The following is a 10,127-nucleotide window of genomic DNA, read 5'->3' as shown; positions in this document are numbered from 1 at the left end:
TAGCAGTCCGCCTTAGTGGGCGGTACCATACAGCTCGCCTCTCCTTCCCCTTCCCCAGCAGGCGGTAGGTGCAGCTCCACCCGTCCCCGTAGCGGGTGGTACCCTACAACCTCCCCCCTCAGTGAGCAGTACTGGACAGACCCCTCTGTGGGCGGTACCGTTCAGCCCCGCTTTTCCGCTCAGCGGGCGGTACAGAAGAGCCCGCCTTTCCTTCCCCCTCCCCAGCGGGCTGTACCCTACAGCTCACCTCCCTTTCTCCTTGTCCAGCAAGCGGTAGGTAGAGCCTCTGTCTTTCCCCACAGCAGGTGGTACGGCCCAGTGCCGCCCCTCCCCCCCCAGCTCCCTGTATAGGGTTTGCTGGGGCCCTCTTGTGTTGGGGTTGCAAGTACGGGATTCAGTGCTGGGAATGGGTCTGGTGCTGGTTGTTCTGCTGGTTCCGGTTCTGGGACTGGCTCTGTCTGGGTCTCTGGGACTGGATCCACTACTGCTGTTGCAGACATTGGCCTGGGGTCCTGGTCCATCACCTCTGACCAGGTCCTGGTAGAAGTTTCCGGAACAGAGCTAGGCGTGATGGCTTGCTTAGCCTGGCTGCGGTTGACCATTCCCACCCTCTTGGCTAGCTTCGCATGATTGGCCAAGTCTTCCCCCAACAGCATGGGGATGGGATAATCATCATAGACTGCAAAGGTCCACGTTCCTGACCAGCCCTTGTACTGGACAGGCAACTTGGCTTAGACAAATGGAAAGAGTTGGACTTGAAGGGTTGAATTGTCACTTGGATCTCTGGGTCGATTAAATTGGGATCCACTAAGGAAGCATGGATAGCCAACACTTGTGCGCCGGTGTCCCTCTACGCGGTGACCTTCTTCCCGCCCACACTCACAGTTTCCCTCCGCTCTGAGGGTATCTGGGAGATATCTGGGCCTGAGGACCTCTGGTGTGATTCTGGTGCAATGAACTGCAATCTGTTGGGGTTCTTGGGGCAGTTGGCCTTTACATGCCCCGGCTCGTTACATTTAAAACATCGTCCAGCTGACGGGTCACTGGGGCGAGGTCGGTTGCTGGAGAACGGTGTGGTAGGACAATAATGTGTCTGGAGGGTTCCTTGGGGGGTAGCTGGGGCCTTGGGCTGCCCCCGGTAGTAGGGTGTGGTCTGAGGATGTCCCTTCTGGTATCCTCTCCAACTGCGACCAGTTTTTTTCTTTTCTGCCACCTCCACCCATTTGGCTCCAATCTCTCCCACCTCGATTACAGTTTTGGGCTTCCCATCTAGGATGTATCTTTCTATTTCCTCAGGAACACCCTCTAAGAACTGCTCCATTTGCATTAGGAAGGGCAAATCTTCTGGAGATTTAACACTTGCTCCCGATATCCAGGCATCCCAATGTTTCACAATGTGGTAGGCATGTTGGGTAAATGACACATCTGGTTTCCACCTTAGGGCTCTGAACCGCCGACGGGAATGCTCGGGTGTTAGCCCCATTCTGACTCTCGCCTTGGTTTTAAACAGTTCATACTGGTTTATGCGAGGCATTTCAGCCGCCACTTCAGCTAAGGGTCCACTGAGCTGCGGCCTCAGCTCTACCATGTATTTATCTGTAGAGATGCTGTACCCAAGGCAGGCCCTTTCGAAGTTTTCTAAGAAGGCCTCTGTATCATCGCCTGCCTTGTAGGTGGGGAACTTTCTGGGATGGGAAGTGGTACCTGGAGAAGGATTGCTATGGTTTGTTGGTATATTCTGCTGAGCCTTTGCCTTCTCCATCTCCAGTGCATGCTTCCTCTCTTTTTCCTTCTCCTCCAGTTCTTTGTCCCTTGCCTCCATTTCTCTCCTGTGGGCAGCCTCCCTTTCCTCCTCAGCATGCTTCCATTTTTTTTCCTTTGCCTCCATAGCCCCCCCTTGGGCAGCCTCTTTGGCTTTTTCCTGTTCCTCCATTTCTTTTTTCTTTGCCTCCATAGCTCTCCTGTGGGCAGCCTCTTTGGCTGTTTCTGTTTTGGGCTCTGTCATGTTTGCCTCTCTGTTTTTAACTAACTTTACACCCGAGAGTTAGAAAGAAAACAAACAAAAAAACTTGGCTTGTAAAATTTTGCTGTGCTGTCCAGATACCTATGTTCTCTGATAGTGATTATCAGCCTACAGAAAAATCCTTAAAAAAAACCCTAACACCTTTGACTCCAGGCAAATAGGTAGAAAACGCCTCTAGTTGCTCTTAGGTAAAAAAAACTTCTTCAGGTCTGTGAAGACTTGTGAATTTCCCTGCAGAAGGTTAACTACCCTGCCTTTAGGTAGAGAAAACTCCAGCTCACAAAAGACAATTCCCTTTTGTTTCTGCTCTGGCCCCCAAGCAGAGACAAAAAAAACTCTAACTGCTTTCAGCTGAAAACCTGCTTTCCAGCAGCCCAAAGGTGAAAAAAAAAATTCCCTTTTTAAAATCTGTGCTTCTTGTTCAAAAAATCTCAAATTGATCTCAAAATGATTTCAAGTTAATCCCACCGCTCTGCCACCAAGTCAAGGTTCCTTCCCCACTCTGAACTCTAGGGTACAGATGTGGGGACCTCCATGAAAACCTCCTAAGCTTATTTTTACCAGCTTAGGTTAAAACTTCCCCAAGGTACAAACTATTTTCCTTTTTCCCTTGGACTTTATTGCTGCCACCACCAAGCATCTAACAGATATATAACCGGGAAAGAGCCCGCTTGGAAACGTCTTTCCCCTCAAAATCCTCCCCAAACCCTACACCCCCTTTCCTGGGGAAGGCTTGATAAAAATCCTCACCAATTTGCATAGGTGAACACAGACCCAAACCCTTGGATCTTAAGAACAATGAAAAAGCAATCAGGTTCTTAAAAGAAGAATTTTAATAGAAGAAAAAGTAAAAGAATCACCTCTGTAAAATCAGGATGGTAAATACCTTACAGGGTAATTAGATTCAAAACAGAGAGAATCCCTCTAGGGAAAACCTTAAGTTACAAAAAGACACAAAATCAGGAATATCCATTCCATTCAGCACAGCTGTTTTATCATCCATTTAAACAAAACAGAATCTAACGCCTATCTAGCTAGATTACTTACTAAGTTCTAAGACTCCATTCCTGTTCCGTTCCCGGCAAAAGCATCACGCAGACAGAGAGAACCCTTATTCCTCCCCACCCCCTTCCAGCTTTGAAAGTATCTTGTCTCCTCATTGGTCATTTTGGTCAGGTGCCAGCGAGGTTATCCTAGCTTCTTAACCCTTTACAGGTGAAAGGGTTTTTCCTCTGGCCAAGAGGGATTTTAAAGGCGTTTACCCTTCCCTTTATATTTATGACACCCCCTGTGACACTATGCCCCATATTCTTCATAAAAATATTGTTATATGAATATGGCATAACTAAGATGTGTTTTATCCCAGATGGGTCTTGTGAGATGTCATTGGAAAGGTTATGATTTCCAGAATATGATTATCTTATTTGTATGCATGTATCTTTTCTGTATCTGAAGTTAGGAATATTGACTATGTAACAATTAGAAAAGTGTTTGTTTGCACATGGGGAATGCCCACCAGACAGAATGCAATCAGTCTGGATGGACTATTAGGGAGAACAATAGGACTTTGAAGATGCTCATCTCCCACCTTCCTGGGAAGCTTCCTGGGATGCTTCAAATGGCCTTTCACTCATGGCTGCTTTGATACAGCAGGGTCATGTGATCATGTTACCTGGTACTGGACTCCATCCTGGACTGTTGGTATTTTTCCACGGGTGGGGATCAAACTGGGATACAAAGGATTCCCACCGTATGTAAATCCTATTTAAGGCAGGGTAGTGAGTTAATCAGTGTTAATGAGTGCTCTGAGCAGGGGGTTGGACTAGATGACTTCCTGAGGTCTCTTCCAACCCTAATCTTCTATGATTCTAGTGTTCATTCTTTAGTGAATCCCCAGCCAGGATGACTGCCAAAAACATTTAAGAAACAAGGCCAAAGGGAGGAAGGACTGAGCCCAGACTGGAAAAGGTGTCTGGCCTGTGAAAGAACTACTTAGAGTTTTAAGCTGCAAGCAAGAGCCCCTTGTCTTCACGAACCTCTGCAATCTGCCATAAAGCAACATTTAGGGTGAGAAATTACCATTTGTAACCAGTTTCTTTAGTGTATTAAGCTTAGTTTGTGTGTTTGTTTTATTTGCTCAGTAATGTTTTGATCTGTTTGCTAACCCTTATAATCACTTAAAATATATCTTGTGTAGTTGTTAAACTTGTTTTTGTTTTCTCTAAAACCAGTTTGTGGAATTCATAACTGGGGGGCAAAAAGCTATGCATATCTTCCCCAACATTGAGGGAGGAGGCAAATTTCAATTAGCTTATGCTGTACAGTTCCCTGTGCAGCGTAAGACAATACAATTTTGGATTTACACTCCAGATGAGGTGTGCGCTTAAGTGCTGGGCAGTTTCCTAGCTGAGTTTTCCCATACAGAGCTGATCTCAGGGTCTGTCTTCCTGTAGCTGTGTGTCCCTACCTGTGTGTGTGCTGGAGGGGGCTTGAGGGCCTGGCTCAGCAGGGCAGTGTAAGGGAGCCCAGACTGGTGGAACAGGCGGACTCACTGGTACCCCAGTATATCAGGTGGTACCCTAGAGCAGGGGGGGTAACCCATTGCACCCCCTCCACTTTCCCCTCAGTGTGCGGTTCTGTATAGCCCCACCCTCCTCTTTCCCCTCAGTAAGCAGTACCATATAGCCCCCTCCTTTCTCCTCAGCGAGCGGTACAGTACCACTCCCCCCCAGGCGGGCTGTAGGTACAAGTTTGACTTTAACAGGAAAAACTAGCAATCCTGTCCTTCCTGCCCAGCAGAGCATACCAGGAGAACCCATCCCTAGCCCTTGTGCTGACACTGCAGCTATTGCAGAGTAGTTAATGCAGCAAGCGGGATGTTTTACAAGGTAGAGGGAAATGGGGAATGTGTTGACTGCTGGGTTGGACAGGCTGAGCTGATGGCTCCTTTCCAGGTCTGTCTGCCATGAAACTGTGTGTTTCTGGCTGGTAAAGTTCTTAATTAGAAAAAATGGTTACCTACCTTTCTGCAACTGCTCTTCGAGCTGTGTTGCACAGGCCCATTCACCTATAGGTATGTGCAGGTCTTGTGCAAAATTGTCGGACAACTTTTTCCCTCAGCAGTACCCACCAGGGCAGTTTGAATGCCCTCTATCACCACATGCCATTGCATACTGGTATAAGAGGGCCGAGCTGCCCCTGGTAACCCCCATCAGTTCCTTTGTACTGGATAGACTCGGCTAGAGAGGGAAAGGAGGGCAGGTTGTGGAATGGACATGTGCAACATCTTGAAGAACAATAGTTACAGGAAAAAAACAGGTAACTTTTTTTTCTTCTTTGACTGCTTCCACATGTCCATGCCCCTCTAGGGGACTCACAAACATGGAGGTGGGCTCAGAGTCTACCTGAGCAGTGACTGTCAGACAACCTGTCTGAAATTGGCATCATCCCTGGACTGACAGGAAATGGCATAATGAGAGGCAAAAGAGTGGACTCATGACAAAGTTGCTGCTTTACAAATGTCTACAATCAGGACTTGTACAACAAAGCTACTGAAGTTGTCTGTGCTCTAGTACTGTGCTTCTCAACCTTTCCAGACTACTGTATCCCTTTCAGGAGTCTGATTTATCTTGCATACCCCAAGTTTCACCTCAATTAAAAACTACTTGCTTACAAAATCAGACATAAAAATACAAAAATGTCACAGCACTGAAATTGGCACCATTATTGAAAGTGGCTTACTTTTTCATTTTTACCAATTATAAAATAAATTGATTGGAATATAAATATTGTACCTACATTTTAGTGTGACACTTAAGCCTGTTTTTCACTTGTGAGCCTTGTCTGAAACCCGAGCCCCAGGTCGTGGTGCTGAAGCATCTATCTTAGCTTTACAGGGGTGTGCTTTTCATTGAAGTTGCAGGACTTGGCACCAAGTCAGACTGGGTCAGCTCTGATGGCGGCCTGAGCACCACCTCCATCAGCAGGAATTTCAGCATAGCCTCCCTATCCTTCGTCCTAGGCTTGAACTCCCTGCAAATCTGGCACCTGTCATTCACGTGTGCCTCTCCCAAGCACTTCAGCAGCTATTGTGTGAGTCACTCACTGACACAGGCCTGAAGCAAGAAGCAAATGATTTGAAATCCAGTGACCGGAACATACATTGGTACCATGAAGAGAAAAACCCCAAATGGGAATGGGCAATGTTCAAAACAAGTTTGAAAACCCTTTTTTTCCCCCTCAACAGAACTAAAACTTATGAACTCTCCTAACAACACTAAGAACTATGCTAACTATATGTATACACTGTGTTCACAAAGGTTGAGAGAACACCTGTTCTGGCACAGAACAGAGTTCCAATGACTGTCATGGTCAGTGAGAAGGAAATGAGCATGACTAGGGGCTGCTCTGCCCTTTATACCTGCATGTAGTGGTGCACAGCAGCAGGGGGAACTCAAGCCGCTCAACGGATAGCACTGAGGGAAGAAGTTTGATGGCCATGTGCTGGGCACACAGACACCAAGTACAGAATGCACAAAAGAAAACTAATTGAAGCAAGAATAACCATGTGGAATTTTATTTTCTTCAGGTATCTGAGTCAAACCAACTGTCTCAAATCTAAAATAAGCCTGAGACCCCCTTTTGCTTTGGGGATAAGGAAGTAGAAGACTAGAAGCCTTTCCCCTGAGGACCAATGGGACTTCCTCTGTGGCCACTGCCTGAAATAACGACTAGACTTCCTGCTCAACAATGATCTCATGAGCATGGTCCCTGAAGAGGGAAGAGGAGTGGGAAGGAAGGGTAAAAATAAACTGGAGGGCATCTCTCAGTTCCATCATGCTTAAGACCCACTGATCTGATGTTGCTTGGGCCCAAGCACTTAGGAAGTGGGATAAGCAATTTGTAAACAAAAGGTGGGAAACAGATGGAACTACAGTAACTGGTACACTGTCCACCAATACATCAAAAGTCTGATTGGATGAGGTGGTTGGACAGAATGAGCTCACTCATGTTGATGAGGAAGCTGGTGATGTAGTCTCCTATAACCCCTGCCCTTTCTCCTTAGCGGATCTTGAGACTGGAGAGAAAAACCCTGGTGTCTGTATGGCAGTTGAGGACTGAACTGTTTCCTCTTTGTCGCTGGAGTATAGATTCTAAGAGATTTTAATGTTGCCTTGGAATCTTTTAGGCTACAGAGTCTATTGTCCATCTTATCTGAAAACAAAGAAGGACCTTCAAAAGGAAGGACTGGAATTGTCTGCTGGACTTCTGTGGGGGCCCACATGATTGTTACCATGAACACCTTCTCATAGAAATGGCTGGTGTGGTTTGAGCCACCCACATCTGCACAATCTAAACTGTCCTGGAAAGCAGTTTTGACAATTAGCTTACCTTCATCCACCATTACTGCAAATTCCTGCCTACAGTCCTCTGCTAATTGGTCTTTAAATTTTATAATGTTCTCCCAGAAGTGAAGTCATAGCAGCTCAGTAGTGCTTGTTGGTTTGCAATCCTGAGTTGTAGACACCCTGTAGAATACAAAACAAGTCCAACCTCTTCAAATCTTTACTTTTTGGCATTGATGCTTGGTGTCTTTGTCTCTTCTGTTTGTTAGCAGCTGCTACCACCAAGGAACCTGGGGAGGGGGAGAGGGAGAGTGAGAGTACAAATGCTCATATCCCTTAGAAGGGATATAATAGCTCCTTTCAGCTGGCTTTAATGGATGTGTGGAGGGGTAAGGCGTATGGTGCCTGCCACAGTGCCTTAAATGGCTCCATAATGACTTTCTTAATCAGCAGAACCACTCTGGCAGGGGCTGCCAATATCAAAATGTCCATCAACTGGTGAGAACTTACACGCTCCTCCTTTGCCTGAATGTTAAGAACAGAGGTCACCTTCTCAATAGATTTTGATGAGCTTTGTGGGCCTCTGGCGGTGGTGAATCACTTGCCACCTCAAACGCCTCACCTGGTGATGAGGAAGAGGACACTACAGCATTCTGAGGTGATGGCTGCTCCATGACTTGTAGTGGGGAAGCCACCAAGTGACTTCTGTCTGTTCAGTACCAACCTTGGTACTGGAGAACTATGCTTGTGGTGCTGATGCTCCCAGAGTAGTTTCAATGACAAGAAAGGAGATGGTTGCTTACAGGGAGGTCCTAACAGGAGGAGGGACACCCCATGGAGTTCAGAATGGCCTCTGATATGGGCCGGGGAACCATCCTTGGGCCATTGTCCTTTTGGAGGAGGCCAGTGCTGTGATTATTGCATGACCCAGGGTCCCCAAATCTCTGATGGAGGGTATGCCCTCTGTCTTGGATGGGACAGAGGGCATACCCTCTGAGTCCGAAGAGGAAGAATTCAGAAATATCTGACAAGGGAGTGGGGGGGAGGAGGAGGAGAGGACAGAACCAGTTGGGACTGGGGATAGATAGCCTGAGCCTGGGGATGGTGGTACTGTGGCTATCATCAGAGGCTTGCTCTTTGATTGCACCAGCCTTTGTGGAAGCTTGGGAGGTAATGGTACTGCGGGTTCCTAACATGGTGAGGTAGGTGCTGCAAGCATCGGTACTGACTGCAAACCTTCTTGCTGTGCCGGGGACACCGGTACCGAGAAGCTAAGCAGATTGCTTGTGGCTGCAGGTGCCTCCATGGTAGCTGAGAGCAGCATTGACTGATGCTTTTGCCACAGAAATCTTTCAGGGGATGCCCTTGACAGATCTGGCACAGGCTCCTGAAGTAGAGATCCCTTCTTCTTAGCTGAAGAGTGCTCCAGAGAGAGACTCTCCTTCAAATGTCTTGTACATTCTCTGCCTCCTCTTGGCTTTGGCACCAACAGGCCCAAGTGAGGTACTGAGCCTGAGGAGGGTCTACGTTTTTTCTTCAGTACTGGCAAATGGGACCAAGGAGCTGTAGACATCTGCAGTGTGCTCTGTACTGAAGCTGATGCACTTGGGACCATCTCTGCGTCAGATGAGTCCAATGCGGGGGAGGGAGAACTTCTGCCTCCATGAATAAACATTTGAGCCTTGCTGCTCAATCTTTCTTTGATCAGGGCTTAAATGCCTTGCAGATGTGACATCTGTCACTTATGTGGGATTCTCGAAAACATTTCACACAGGCCAGGTGTGGGTCATTGACTGGCAAAATCTGGGGACTATGGCATCGGTCCAGTACTGATTCCGATACCAAAAGATGAAAAATTGGTCCAAAAAGACCTAAGACTAAAATCTATCATGAAAACTAGCTAAAACAAACTTAAACTTAACTAATTCCTAACAACAACAAGATAAAGGTATACAAAGGAGTGAGGGAAGCACTTATGACAACAATTCTGACACCACTCCAACAGCCATCACTGGCGCTAAGAAGGAACTGAGGTTGGTTGGGGTGGCTCCACCCTCTTACAGAAGCACGCAGTGGTGTATGGTGTCAGAGGGCACTCAAGCTTCCCAATGGTTACTGCTGAGGGGAAAAGTTCAACTGTGCACGAGGCACACTCAAGCCTACAGCGGAATGGCCATGTGCAAACCCTCGAAGAACAACAGGATGGATGTAATTAGGGAAAGTAGCTGGCTTGAAAGTTTGTTTTGCCTGCTTAGGGACTGCTACATTCACTGTCTTCCCAGCCTCCGGGAGCGTGAGAGGGAAGGAGAACGCTACTCAGAGAACATTAGTTCACATATGATTCTCACTGCTCCATGACTCCCTGGAAGAGCACTCACTCCTGCTGGAAATTCCTCCTTACCTCTCCCCATGCAGAGCCTTGGAGTATGTGATCTGGTGAAGCAGCAAAGAATGTCTGATGCCCTTGAAATATAGAAGCAGCATCACTGTCTTGATGCTGGATCTTGGTATCGCATAGATGGATGGACAGACGGACAAGGAGATACTCAATGTTTGTGGGAGGAAATAGCTCTAGAGGACAAAGCATAAAAGCTAGATGCTATGACCCAGCTTAAATCCAACTCAGGCAATGACCCTCTCTCTGTAGCCTTGGACAAATCACTAAATGTCTGTGGTTGAGTTTTCCCACTGCATAAAAAAAGGATTGTAGGATTAACATTAATGCTTATGAAGCACTTCAAGGAGTTAAATACCATAGA

This window comes from Chelonia mydas, chromosome 13 (genome assembly GCF_015237465.2).
Source record: "Chelonia mydas isolate rCheMyd1 chromosome 13, rCheMyd1.pri.v2, whole genome shotgun sequence".
Classification (NCBI taxonomy): Eukaryota; Metazoa; Chordata; order Testudines; family Cheloniidae; genus Chelonia; species Chelonia mydas.
The sequence above is the reverse complement of the archived record's forward strand: the minus strand, read 5'-3'. Positions refer to the sequence as shown.